This window comes from Pogona vitticeps, chromosome 4, assembly GCF_051106095.1.
Source record: "Pogona vitticeps strain Pit_001003342236 chromosome 4, PviZW2.1, whole genome shotgun sequence".
Taxonomy (NCBI): domain Eukaryota; kingdom Metazoa; phylum Chordata; class Lepidosauria; order Squamata; family Agamidae; genus Pogona; species Pogona vitticeps.
The window spans coordinates 137,219,592-137,234,610 of record NC_135786.1 but is presented as its reverse complement, the minus strand read 5'-3'; the positions used below and the strand labels follow the sequence as shown (position 1 = coordinate 137,234,610).

The following is a 15,019-nucleotide window of genomic DNA, read 5'->3' as shown; positions in this document are numbered from 1 at the left end:
GGGGATTATGGGTGTAGATACTTCACAAACACAGTAAGATGCATTGTTCATAAAATGTCTTTAGAATCTTCTGTCTTTTTTTCTTATATACAGTGGTGCCTCGCAAGATGAATTTAATTCATTCCGTGGTTAATGTCTTGCGAAACGCGTTTTCCCATAGGAATACATTGAAATCTAATGTGTTCCTATGGGCAAAAAAAGTCAGAAAAAAAGTCAAATTTGGTTTACAAAGGGATTATTAGGTGCTCTTTAAAGCCATACATATTGTGCAGATGATTTTTAAAAAATCTGGGGTAACTTTTGGAATTGTCTTTTCAGATGCAGACAGTGCTTTTGCCAGAGGAGGGTTATTTCCTGAAGCCATGAAACCAGCATATACCTCCACTTTTGTTTCCCATTGTCTCACTCAGAGGTATCCTCCAAGTCCTCTGGCTAACTGGCCTCCTTGTCTCACCTGCTGACTGCTCCCAACTCCTCCTACAGCTTCCTTGTATCCCCCACTTGATGGGAGCCTGTCTTGATAAGTTCTTTTCCAGCCTTTGCCTTTTCCTGCTCCTCCATGCTTCTCCAACCTCCTTGCTTCTGCTGCAGTATTCACTACTGGATAATGTCTAGAGGAGGGGATCTAGTCTGTGCCCACCAGGTTAGCCTGGGAGGGATTCTTGAAGAGTCAGCAGAATGTGGTGGTAGACCTCCTCTGAATGCCCCTACTCACCCACTCAGAGTATGTTACAGAACTTACCCACCATTTCACTTGATCCTCCTAGCTTGAGCTAGAGTGTGGTCATTAAAAACTGCATAATAAACACACACACATATAAAGTTTCACTCTAGATTTCAGGATTCACAAGAATCATATTCCTCTCTGACAAACAACTTTTTTCCTGTTTAAAAGTTTGTGAGATCAATGGAGACCACAGCTGTTATTGATGCTTACTTAGAAGTACTAGACGTTCTTCATGCTATAACATGAATTGAACTAAAGCCTTTTCTTGACCAGGCGTCTTTTATTCATTTAGGCATGGGAAATTGCTGGTAGAGCAAAGGGTGAAAGATTGATGATGTGCTACATGGTTATTAAACCTTTTCAAAGAAACCTTTTGTGATTTTTGGATGACTATGGTCTTTAGAAACAGTCAGCTGCTGTTTCTTGAACAAAAATTAGCAAAGTGAAAATATAGTAGTAGCTGGTTCTCACCTTCTTTTTAGTGATTTTGCTCCACTCAAATAGGCAAAACACTACATCAACATATCTATATTCTTTCCTTCCATAGGTGTAGTTACACTATAAATTTCTTCCTTCTTCAGGAATGTGTAGCTTGCATAATTAAATTGTAACTGCCCAGAGAGTACCTTAAGCAGTATATAAGCAGCACTCTTTGTTTTGCTTTTTAAATATATATTTCCATGTCATGTGCACTCAGTTTATTGTGTCCTTACATTACAGCAGAACATGACATCAATGTTACTGGGATTTTAGGAAATGTACTTTGAAATATATACTGTTGTTCATTTTTAAAAATTATTTAACTTTAAAGAATGATCCAAAATGAGTAAAAAGGTGGCTAAAATCTAGCTTGGAGTCTGATAAGAAATCCCCTGCAGGTGAACTGCACATTTTCTTAGACCTTTCCGTCCCTAAATACCATTTTAAATTATAACAAATTAGGATACAAGTTCTTTTCTTTCTGCTGTGACACAAACATCTAATCTTGCAGGCTTCCCTCTTTCCTATGAATCTCTTTTGATTTGCCACAAGTAGCTAATGTGACTAGTAGCCCTCTGGAGCACGTGCATGCTAGCACCCATGGAATCACAGATATCTATTGCAACACATACAGTGAAATTCATGGATAAGCAGAAATCATAGACCTTAACTGAGAATGCAAGCAGCTGCCCTCAGTCTTGTGTGCAAGATTGAAAGATACCAATTCACATGATTAGAGGTGTCATTACAGTTAAATGAATGTGCCTCCCCTAGGGAAGGAGGATTGAAGACAACTGTGTGCAAAAAGCAAATGAAGCTGGGCCGTGCACTGGATTGTCCCTAATAAAGTTGTCAACTGGCATTCTCTCCAGTATCGGGTTAAGCTTTGATGTGAATTTAGGGTGAGTGTACTGCATTTTACATCTGTCTCAGAATATGCCTGTATCTGCTTCTAATTTCCCATGCTTCTTATATTAATGTGTGTATATGTACAGAATTGGGGCAGTTCCTTTGGAAGGAGTAATATAAATGTAATAGTATTGCTCATTGTTCATAATAGTTTGAAAATACCTCTAGAGATTGGAAGGACCTTTTAAAGTCTTCTAGCCTGGTCCCCTGACAATGCTGAATGGTTCTCTATTATACACCTACTAGTGCCTTGTCCAATCTTGTTTTAAATATGTTAATTGATTGGGATTTCTGCATTACCTTTGGGAAGGTTATTCCAGAGACTAATAAATCTTGTTGTCAGCATGTAGTCTCTCCCCCCCAATGGTCCGTCTGGATTCATTTCTCTCTTACTCTGTCTATAACAGAACTAATTGGAAAATATTTCTAAAATAAAAAATTATAGGGGGGAAACTTGAAAAAATTAACAAAATGATAATGGAAGAGTATTAGTTTGCTTTTCTATGAATGCAGCTTTTAGAAAGTGAATTCACACGCTATGTTTAACAGCCTGGCTATTTCAACAGGCAGCTACTATTATGGAAGAGCCTCTCATATCGCATCGGGCAAGTAGTAGTGAGACAATATGGATGTGTAAAAGTTTCCTGTTTCATTTCATGGATGTGTCTCCCTTCCCACTCAAACCTTTGAAGGTGTTTAACACTTATTCAAAAAAAGAGATTTCCAATGTTAAATCTAAAAGAATGTCAAAAATGTTTCTGTCTAGAATGTTAAAATGTGAATGATGTGAATGTGTAGAATTATGTAAACTGTCAAGAACATCATTCTGTTCTTGACTGTTATTACAGCCAGATGGTTTTTAAGCCAAAGCATGGCCAAGAGGAGGAGTTGGGCCTCAAGCATGGGTTTGAGACCAAGAAGAACCTGCAGTGACGTTCTTCTGGGGCCAGATTCAGAGTGTACAGTGTTTTTGGACTCACCTTTGCTCCTGTATGGCTTCTGTAGCTAGAGATACCTTTGCCAAGTATATCTGCTCACAAATAACTTAATGACAGCTATGTTACATGATTGCAAAACACCCTACATGGAGCTGCCACCATAAAGCAATAGGAAACTAGAGATGTTTGACAGTTTCTGGGATTCAGTATTCTGACTGTGTTCTCAAACAACACTAGTGTCTCCAGATCCAGAGGGATATTACTTACAAATCTTTTTTCATTCAGACAGGCTTCAGGCAATTGGTGGGCTGCTAAGGATGGGGTTTCCAAAATTCATTGTGGTTTTCCTAATGATGGGGTTTTTAATACTGTATTTCCAGTATTGCAGCGGGTATTTTAAAAATATTTTATCTAGTTTCAGCCTTTAATTGTATTCTTGTTCAATTTAATATATATCTGGCCTGCTTTGAAACCCATTTGGGGGAAGAAGGCTGGGCTGTAAATCCCACAATATAATGAGCCTGTTCATCAATTGTGGTTGATTTTCTTTCTTTCTTTCTTTCTTTCTTTCTCTCTCTCTCTCTCTCTCTCTCTCTCTCTCTCTCTCTCTCTCTCTCTCTTTCTGAACCTCCCTCATTTCATTTCACTGCTAAAAAATGTGATCCATGAAGACACAGGGTAGGGACTTTTTAGTTGCAATACCCTGATTGTGGAATTCCCTCACAGGGAAGGTTAGATTGGCCACTTCTTTGGTTTTGTTGTTATCAGTATTATCTTTTTGTCCAGAGTGTCATACTTTTTTCCCACTATGACCTTTTTATTTGCTTTTATTCTAATTTTAATGCTCCCTATTGCCTGTTGTATTAAAAAGTAGCCCTCTTTTTAAAGCCAAAAGTCTATTTAGAAAGTTTTGTAAATCTGTTTAAAATATCTGCCTATTGTTCAACACCTCTGAAGAGAACACAGAGTGCCATCCCACACAGAAACACAACAAGCATAACCATCATTTTAATAATGGATCTCAACAAGGTATCTAAAGTTTAAACAAGGTGGCAGCTTAGGCCTCCATCACACCTGGCAAAAGAACCTAAATTATACTGATTTGCCTGTTTTTTAGATCAATTCATAAATTTCTGAGCACATGACGCACGGCCAAGATCAACTCATTTCCCCAGCCAACAGTTTATTTTACCCTCACAGAGAGGGTGGTTTTAAATTGTACTGATGATGTATCGATGCATTCCTTACTGATGAAGCATGTGCGCATGTTTCCATAGATTCTTTTCCCATACTCGTTTCCTGAGTCGTGCAGCCGCCATGATTGCCATGCAATTGCCCTGTTTTAAAAAAAATTGCGAGGGGCATATTGATACGTCAATAGATTGATGTTGTTGGCTTTAAAGGAATAATCATCACGTGGTTTGACTTTATGTGGCATTTGTCTTGTTTACTGCTTGATGCTTTCCCACCTACTGTCTGCCACATGGCACAGTCATGCAAGCAGGGGCCAGGACCATGGTAGGCAATGTATTACTTCACAAGACATAGGTTGGGGTTCCTGAATGGAACCTGGTGTGTGTACAAACATTAACCGATCTGGATTTGCAGTAATGTAATAAGCAGAAGGATCAAAAAGGTGTGAAGAGGAATGACCTTCCTGAATACCTTCCAATGACCTGTGCGTGTTTTCAGCATTACACCTTTAATTGCTTCCTTATTGGTAAGCCTTAACTCAGTGGGACAATGGAGATCTGTGATTGGGCAGCCTGACTCTACATTTGAGCAAAGGTAATAGTATGAACATGTTTGATCTGCGCTGGAATTGTGACTTAGATGAGTAGGGTAGAAAAACCTTTCTCTCTGCATGTTTTTTTTCCAGTGAAAGGGCAAAATCCTATTCATTTTTACCACACGTTCAATGGGCCATTGCATCTGTGGTTCTTCCCCAAGCATTTCTGAAGGGATCTTTAAACACACATGGAAGCCCTGATGCACTCTCACAACAACTGGACTGAGCCATCATGCACAGAGTGCTCTAGCCATCATGCGCCACCGTTACCGACAGGATTCTGCCATATTTTTATTAGTCTAATCTGGGGAACCAAAGGCACAGATCTTATATATCCCCCTTCACTTTAGCCGTTCTGTGGAGTAGCTGGCCATGCTTTAGAAACCAACATCAGCCCCAATGGAGTCTATTTGATAAGCTGCAGCTGAAGTCAATGTGATTATGGTCCTGTAAAATAAGTGCTTTCTGGAAATCCTGCCAAAGAAAAGAGAACTTTTGGTTTGTGTGGGTGATCATTCAAAGGCAGCAGGGAAGAACCATCCCCCCTGTCTTTTCCTCCCTTATCACATCATTTTCCTTTGCATTCACAGGGTAAGACAAGAAGGAAATAGGTTCAAACTTTCTGAATCAAGCAGTAAAGAGTGTTATAGTGTTCCCTGTAACAGCAATTTTACCATATGCATGGACATCACTGTCCAAACAGTATAGCATTTGAGGCATTACAAAGAATTGCACCTTGTTTACATGTGGAATGTGCCATGTGGATGTGAAAGTGGCCAGAAACATATTAGGACCCAGGAACACAACCAGTGTTTTGTTAATTACCAACAATTTCTCACTATAACTTATGCAATTTTCCTTATGTGCTTCTGAACTGCCAATAGGATCCTGTCAGTAAGATTTTCTCTTAACAAAGAAGAGAAATGTGACTGTTTGAAATATTGCTTCACTAGAGGCTGGAATATATGAGAGGTATGTGATAAGGGGAAAATAATTAATTATTTTCTGCCTATTAGTATAAAATGGTTTGCTTTTCCTAACATGTTGATGTTTAATCTACTCTGTACTTGACAGAAATAATGGAATACTGTAGTTCAAGCACAATCAGCAGTATTTATTGAGGGAGGGGGGAATGAAAATTTAAGTGGCACATAATGACTGTGCATATGCATTTTACACACAGGCGCTAGGGATATAAATTGCCTTTATTCATTTCATGTACTGTGAAATTGTAGATTTTTAAAAATTGGTGTCTTGAGAGAATTTGTGCATTTTTAAGATCACTTTTTCGTTCAAAATTTCAAAGAATGATAGCTACTGCTTTGTTGTTGCTTGGACATTAAAATATAGATGCATCAGATGAAGCTGCATCTTTGTGAGCAATCATCCTGGTGTTTTATGTTTGTTGCAGGTGAGAATTCTTGATTTCAGAAAGGGAAATGCTGCAAACTACATGAAGCACAAGCAAAAATAGTAGTTGCTGTCACACTGTGCTGGAGGTGGGCACTCTTGTAGAGGAAGATGCTTCAATAGACTCTTTCCCTGTGTTGAAGCAGCATGTCTCAGCCATAAACAAGATAGTGCCAAGATTTTTTTTCACATCCCTTAATATGTTGTTGTTGTTTAGTCGTTATCGTGTCCGACTCTTCGTGACCCCATGGACCAGAGCACGCCAGGCCCTCCTGTCTTCCACTGCCTCCCGGAGTTGGGTCAAATTCATGTTGGTAGCTTCAATGACACTATCCAACCATCTCATCCTCTGTCGTCCCCTTCTCCTCTTGCCTTCACATTTCCCCAACATCCCTTAATATGCACTGACCTAAAGGTGAATACCTCCCACTGCTACAATATTTTGTTTCTAGAGACTCTGGGGCAGTAGCAGAAACTATAACAGATACATGACATGCACAACACATTTGTTTCTAAAGGCATACCCCCCACACAGTCACCCCAAAACAAAGACAATGTTTTCTACAGGCACAAGATTACTCACAATACATAAGGAGAGGTCAAATTCATTCTACATCAATTTACTTCTATAGGTTCAATACAACATTTTTACATGTCCTTAAGAAGGAACAAGTGGAAGGCATGTGAAGTGCTCCCTGGACAGGATCAGTCTCTCTGTTTCACTGGCCTTTCCTGTTCCAGTTTTCCACCCCTCCTGAGCACCAATAGTCCTATTCTCCAATGAGAACCCTTCCACTATTCTCCAATGAGAACCCTTCGTCAGCAAAGACCAGGTTTAATTCCACCTCCCTGCACTACCTACCTCTGCCAAAGGATATGGGAACCTCAAGGGCAGGAGAAAACACAATGATGAAATGAATTTGAAAAAACTCACTTTTTACTATACCTCCCAGAATCCCCAAACCAGCATGTGGCCCAGTCTTGGCAGTCTTGGCAGTTGTGAGATCTGTACTCCTAAAAAAGTAAGTTTTCTAAGCTGTGGTGGAGGGGAAAACACTATTATTTCTCCATTACACTGACAGAAGCCTTCCATCAGCAGAGAGATCCCACTGGATTCCATTCTTTTCCCCAATTCCTTGCTGCCGGTTTTGGAACCCATCCTATAACTAACTCTAACATGCTGATACAAGCTTTGCACTCACAGCTTGGAACATTAGAAATTGAGGGAAAACGTCGGTTAGAGTTCTCATTTTTGGCATCTTGTATGTTGAGGAAATAAGCACTTCATTCTTACCTGGCTATTGCCCTTTATAAACAAAGCAAAAACATTCCAACCCTTCATTTTTGGAATGTAGCTCCATTTTCTGCCACAGAACATCCCATTAATTCCTATCAGGGAGCAACTGGTAAAAAAAAAAAGAGAGAACAAGAGATTGTATGTTAACTTTTCTCAATCTGTGCGGACAAATGTTAACCATTCACAGTCAAAAAGCCCTCTTTTTAGATCCAGTCAAGTGAGAAAATACCTCAACCAGCATGAACACTGGCAAATCATTCAGAAGATTAATGCACTGAGGACCTCTACAAAGAGTCAGCGATGTGTATTAGCATTATAGATTTTAATGTGAAATGATGTCAGTCTTTTCTCGGCTGTATTGTAGTGCAAGGGCTGCCATCTGCTTATAATAATGAGCCCGACAATCCAGGCTAAATGTGATTTGCTGCTTCTTTTGCCGACATAATGGTCTGGATATTGATCCTAATGGTGGAGCAGTTGCTGTGATTTCATTCAATAGATGAGGAGGGCAGGGTGCAAAAGGGAGATTTCCTCAGGCCTCTGGTGGAATGTCAGTCAAATCAGGAAAACACAAGCCACCAGAAGGGTGTTTTATCTCAGCTAATGATTGCTTCTACATTCACAGCTGTTATCTCAGGCTGACATCAGCTAGCAAATATCTTTGGAATTACATCCAGAAAAGAGTTGGATGCAGACAAAGCTAATGGAATGTAGTTCTCCTTGAGATCAATGTTATCATTGTTCTTGCTTACATGTGCCTCTTTCTTTCCTCCAATGAGCTTAAGGTGGCATACATTGCTTTCCACCCCTTGCTTTAACCTCACAACTCTCCTGTTAGGTAGGCCAAGCTAAGAGAGTGGAATCATACAGACGTTTATCCTGAGTTGAAACAAAGTTCCCTATACCATACCCTGGCATTTAAATTGCTGTTTCCCTTCACACACGTATGTTTAATCATCTCAGAAAGGTATCTATATGTCATATAGTGCCTATAAGTCACACCGTCCTCTTTCCACCTCACTCTTTTTTGTCACTGTGACCACACTCTTATCTGCCTACTTCATTGACATTGAAATTCTTTCTTTCGTTTTGTTATTGGCCAAAACCCTATTGTTTTAATATCACTTTTTAATTTATTAAAATTTCTCTCCTTTGATTTGAGTCACTTTAACTATATCTATACCTAAATATTTAATATAATCACATATTTTAAAACCGTATCTATTTACAAACATTTCTTGTTCATGTTTATTATAATTAGACATCATTATTTGTGTTTTTTGCCAGTTAATAGTTAATCTTATTATTTCCCCAATTTTTTCTAAATGATTTTTAATATTATCCATACTTTCTAATGGGTTTTTAATGGTCAATAATGAATAATCAGCAAATAAATTAAACTTAATTGTATCATTTTTTTCTAATCCTTTAATTAATTTATCATTTCTCATTGCATTAGCTAACAATTCTATAACCATACAAAACAATATTGGTGAAAGTGGACAGCCTTGTCTTGTACCTCGGCCTAGAAAAATCTGCTCTGTTACACCATTATTAAATATTACTTCTGAAGTATTATCTGAATATAATTGGTCTATAACCCCTATAAATCTTCTACCAAATCCCCAAACCTTTATAAGCAGCTTTAACGTTCGCCATTCCACATAATCAAAGGCCTTAAAACAGTTGCCTTCGTTTTTTCCTTTTCTACCCCATATATAATATTCAAAACTCGCCTAGTTAAATTATCCATTTGTCTTCCCTTTATAAAACCACATCGATTCTCTTTAATATAATTTGCTATAAATCTGTTTAGTCTATTTGCTAGTATAGCAGTAAAAAACTTGGCATCTTGATTTATTAGCGATATAGACCTATAAGATCCCAAATCTGTTAGATCCTTGTTGGGTTTTGGGATAAGAATTGTTAATGAGTGTTTCCAAGAAGGTGGAATGGTCTCTCCTTCCAATATTTTATTATAATACATTTTTAGCTTAGGTATCAAAATGGAACTAAAATGTTTATAATATTCTGGACCCAATCCATCAGGGCCTGGTGTTTTACCATTTCTCAGTTTATTGATAATTCCAACAATTTCTTCTTCTTTAATCTCTTCTTCTAATATTTTTTATCACATTCAAATTTAATTTTTAAATTCTCATTTATATAATTTTCTATATTCTCCTTCAGTACGTTATTTATATAATTTCTGATAACTTTTTTTGAAAAATCTTCAATTTATCTTTCATTATCTCTTATCTGTTCTATCTTTAATTACCTCAATTGTGTTTTTAATGTTCTGTTTTTGCTCATTCTAGCTAAATATTTTGAATTTTTATTGCTAAATTCAAAAAATGCCTCTTTATATACATCAAATCCTTCTATCTCTACGTTTTCTAGTTCCTTTCTCTTTGCCTGGATTTCTACCAATAATCTTCTATCTCTTTCTTTAAAAACCTTGCTTTCCGAATTTCACAAGTCTTCTAATGTTTTTGCGCTTTTCTCCTTAAGTTTTTTTTTCAATTTACAGGATTCCCTTATTGTTATTCCTCTTGAAATCACTTTCGTTGTGTTCCATAACAGGCCTAATTTTGTACCTCCTGCTTCATTTATTGTCCATAATTCTAACCATTCTTTCTTTATCTTTTCTATTACCTCTGAGTACTGGAAAATATTAATATCCATTCTCCACCTTTTAGAGTCTTTATAATCTTTTTAAATCTCAGTTTCCATTGATATCAAAGCATGATCTGTTATTTTTATGGAGTTAATTTCAGTATAAACTGTCTTAGAAATTAAATCTTGTGATGTGAATATAAAATCTATTCCAGAGTAACTATTATATACTGCTGAAAAATATCTTCTTTCATCACCTTTCATTACCCTCCAAATATCCTTCGATTATTTTTACCTTCTTGCTCAATATTGTGTTTCTTTGAAGAACATCATTCTGATCATGAAAAGTTTTATCCTTTATCTTATCCATAACCATATTAAAATCCCCTGCCAGAATAACATAACCCTTTTTTTACCTTCTCCATTTCTTTAATAACCATATCGTAAAAATCTCCCTGTTTATTATTAGGTTTGTACACATTAACTAAAGTATATTCTTCCAAACCCATTTTACCCTGTATTATTATAAATCTACCATTACAATCTTTTACTACCTGTTTCACTATAAATTCACATTTTTAATTTTTTTTAATTGCCACACCTTTACATTTAGACATTCCAAGGTTTTTTTTCATAAATACCTATATTATTCATCTTTAGTTCACTGACTCCATATTCTGACTGATGAGTCTCTTGCAGAAAGGCAGTGTCCACCTTATTTTTCTTCAATAATGCTTCTATTCTACTTCTTTTCACTGTTGATCCCAGGCTTTTCACATTTAAAGTAGCTAATCTTATTCTTTTATCTATTTGAGCTCAAGATTTCTCCTTCTAACAGGACCCGTGTGCAACCCCTCCCCCCACCAAACTAACAAAAATAGACTAAAACTTAAACTCAACATAACCGAAACATACAATACTTTACCCCTAACAACCCAGTGAACATATATATTTTTCCCACCCCACCATATTCCCCCACCATAACTACTAGCGAGGGCACAAGGTGGGGGGGGAGCAACACCACCGTCCAGTGGAACTACAACCAGAACCTTGCCTCTGTTCTTTTTATTACTTTTTTTTTTTGCATTTCTTCTTAATACTTGATGACACTGAACCCCCTTCTCCACCCCTCTCCACCCTGTAATTATAAGTAAAAAAAATTAAAATCCAGAGTTATTAATAATTTTAGTTTTATTATTCCTGTTGCTATCTAATATTAATATAATTAGTATAGTTATTATTAAAAACTAGAAAAAAGAAAGAGAAAATTGATCTGAATGAATGAGGAAAAGAGAAGAGGAAAATAAAAATAAAGAGAATTAAAAGATTTGGAAGGGGGAGAAACAAGAGTTGGTTCCTCTTCTAGTCCTTCAGGAATTGTCCTTCTTCTTCAACCTTCTATTTTTTTGCTTGAAGTCAGGGTTAACTCCTGATCTTCCTCTTCTTCCTGCCAGAGTTTCCACACCTTTAACAGGTCTTTCCCATCACCAGAAGATTAGATTTTAAGCAGAACCTGGTCTTTCCAAATTTTCAAAAAACCAGGATGACCCCATTGGTATTTGAGATTTTTTTTTTATCAAAACTGCTGTAACAGGCTTCATGGATTTTCTCCAGTTCAAAGAGTAATTGCATAAATCTTGGAAAATCTGCACCTTAGTGCCCCTATAGACCAGTTGGTCTTGTTTTTGTTTGATTTCTCTGATAATTTTTCTATGTCTAATTAAAAAACGTCACCACCATTGGTCTTGTTCTTAGGCTTTTGGGATTACAACAAAATGAACTCTTTCTATGTCCTGTTCAACCAAGTGTTGTGTTCCCATTATGGAGTTAACCCAGGTTATAATCTCTTTTTTGAGGTCTTGTCCATGTTGCAATTGAACATTCATTATTTTAATATTGGACCTTCTGGAATTATCTTCCAAATAATTCAGCTTTTTGCTTGTTTTGCTGATTCTCTCATCCAAGCTGCTTATCCTGCTTTCATTTGCTTGTGCCCTGTCTCCCAGCTCTTTAAGTTTCTGTTTAACATTTTTCAACTCCTGTGTCATTCCTGAAACTTGATCTTGAAGCTTATTAATGCTTGTTTCAATAGACTTGGCTCATCTCTCTGCTTGCTTGAACTCTTGACTCATTTTACAAGACATGTCCTTCACAATTCGTGTCAGTTTGTCCATTGTTTCCTATTTATCTTCGGGTTGGGCTAGTGAAACTACCCTCATCAAGCATTTCAAACTGCAATCCAATGGTTTGTCAGAGGTTTTAACTAAAGTTTCTCTCTTGTCCAAGCAGGAGTTTTAACAGCCTATCTTTCCTCTTTGGCATAGAGAAGAATAATTAGGAGCGAATATTGTTGTTGAGAGCTTTTCATTAGAAGCAGGGCTCTAAAAAAACTCTAATAGCTTATCAGACTCAAAAGCGAAAGCAGTATTCGACTTTAAATCAACACAGTCTTTAGAGAATTTAATTCTAGATGTACACATTCCTTATCTTTCCCTCTGAAGGTTTATGCATAAAAAAGTCTTCATAAAGAAGAAATGCATTTTAAAAGTTGTTTGCCATGTCAGCTATGCAGAGGTTCAGTTCTTAGCTGCTCATCCCTCCTGAGCGGAAGTGACGTCCACTATCCTTGCCTTTCAAATGTTTCAAGATCAACCTTTAAATCTCATTGTAGACACTCAATATGTATTTAATCTTCTCACTCATCTGTCACATGCCTATCTTTCTACTGCTCTTGACTTTTCCTTACTTTCCCTATTTTTGACTTTTAAAAAAATCCTTGCTGCCAGATCACAACCTTTTTTGGCAGCTCACATCCGATCTCATACTGGATTTCAAGATGCTATCTCAGAGGGAAGTCATTGTGCAGACTCTGCTCTTCATTCCTTATGTCCCCTCTACCTATCCTATTGACAGCCATTCCTTTTTTCATCAGAGTGCTAAACAACTCCATAAGCAATTTTCTATTCCGCTTTCCTAAGCTCGAGTGATTGTCTCCTCTTGGTCTTCCTGTTCCATGTCTCCCATTTCCTTTCCTTTTGAGGCTGTTAAACCATGAGGAATGGATGCCAATCAGCTTTGGCAAATGGATGTCTGTGACATTCACTTCCTTGAGGCACCTACGTTTGTGCCCTCACCAGAATTATGTATTAAAATATCTTCTGCCTTTACTAGAAAACAATGAACGACCTGGGCTAGTGGCAGATCAGAATTTTCTGTTGTGCCAGTTTCCATGGAGACAGAACCTTTTTTTACTGCTTCTCTTAGTGGCTTCAGCTGGTTTTAAACAGTAAACCTTCTTGGGCTGATTATTCCTTCTCATTCCTAAGTTTATTTTTCTTATAATTGAATTGTAAATGACCAAATTCTCCACAGTTATAGCACTGTCTTCACTCACTCTGAGGTGATCTATTAAACTTTTCCTCAGGGTTCATTTGGGTCCAAGAACTAGGCTGTGCTGATTTAGATGAAGCAGCACTCTGGCTTTCTTTCCTGTTGTTTTGCTGAGAAAATTTTAATTAAAGGGTTTCTGATGGTTGTCCCAGTTTTGCCTGTTAAAATTTACCTCAGAGAACCTGTGGTTTTGGATCTCCCCAATGTAATCTGCTGTTTCACCTGCTTCTAATAAATTTTGGGGATTTTTGTCTGAAAAGTTTTTCATGAGCTTCTAATGGAAGAAAGGAAAGGAAACTAGGCTAGCTCAGCTCAGAATACAGAAATGTCCAATGAAGATTATGGTTGGAATAAAACTTGTGTACAAACATGGGCAGAGAAAATGAGGAACTACCGCATTTTTCGCTCCATAAGACACACTCCCCCCCCAAATAGAGGGGGAGAAAGTATGTGCGTCTTATGGAGTAAATACAGTAAAAAAAGGATTCAGCCACCACCACCCAGAAGCCTCCCACTGCCATGCTGGGAGGCCTCTGAACTGGCAACAGAGACTGCTTGTTGTTTGGACCTCACCATTCTCCACTGCTGGCTTTCCAGGATCTGCTTCCTGCAGCCTACCTGGAAAACCAGCAAGGCCAATAGCAGTAGGCAATGAACATAGGCAAGGACCAAAGTGGAAAAAAGAGTGATTTTAGAAAAACCAGGAGAAACCACACACACAGTTCCCCACTTAGGCAATTGATTTTCCCACATTTGGGGAAATCATAGGGGTCAGCACATCCAAAGTGCAATAGATGAGCCTTACCCTGGGAAAACCACTGTTACAATAATGGTATCTCCCTTGCCAGGTATGAGTTGGAATGGCCCCTGAAAATTCTTCCCCTTTCTGTGCCCTACCCCCAAAGGCATGGTGACCCCCCGGCTGCACTTCCTGATCAGAGCAGGGCTGCACAGCCCCAGTCCTGAAAGAGGCCAAGAGACCTACTCAGTGTTTTGGGGTGCCCCACAGGACCCCCATCAGGGGCTGGAATGTTCTTCCCACAATCCTCCAATGCACAGATATTAGCATACCTAATATGCGGGGAAGGCAAGGAAAGCGGGGAAATTCAAACTTTCAGTTAGTGAAGAGGCTGCTTGTCTGCTTCCTTGCTAGTCCAAGCAGTTAGAGAGCTGGGAGAGAGACCTGGGATTGCCTGGTATTGTCATTTTAAAATGTAAAATTTAGTTTAAAAGCTGCTTGTTTTGGGTTAAACCGTGCTTGGGTGAAAAGGTGCTCCGTTTGAGTTGAAACCTGCTTGTGTAGAAACGTGCATGCTTGCCTTAAAAATCTGCTTGTTTTTCTTTAAAAGCTGCTTGTTTTGGGTTAAACTGTGCTTGGGTGAAAAGGTGCTCCATTTGAGTTGAAACCTGCTTGCCTGGGAAGTGTTTCAGACCAGCGCCAATCAGCTGTTAGGTGGGGAGAG

The 15,019-nt window shown here is 38.1% G+C and overlaps 1 pseudogene; it reads right to left on the bottom strand.

Moving 5' to 3' along the window:
• Positions 1 to 14,257: 14,257 nt before the first annotated feature.
• LOC144589360 (U1 spliceosomal RNA) lies at positions 14,258 to 14,412 on the bottom strand (annotated as a pseudogene).
• Between the last annotated feature and the right edge of the window lie 607 nt (positions 14,413 to 15,019).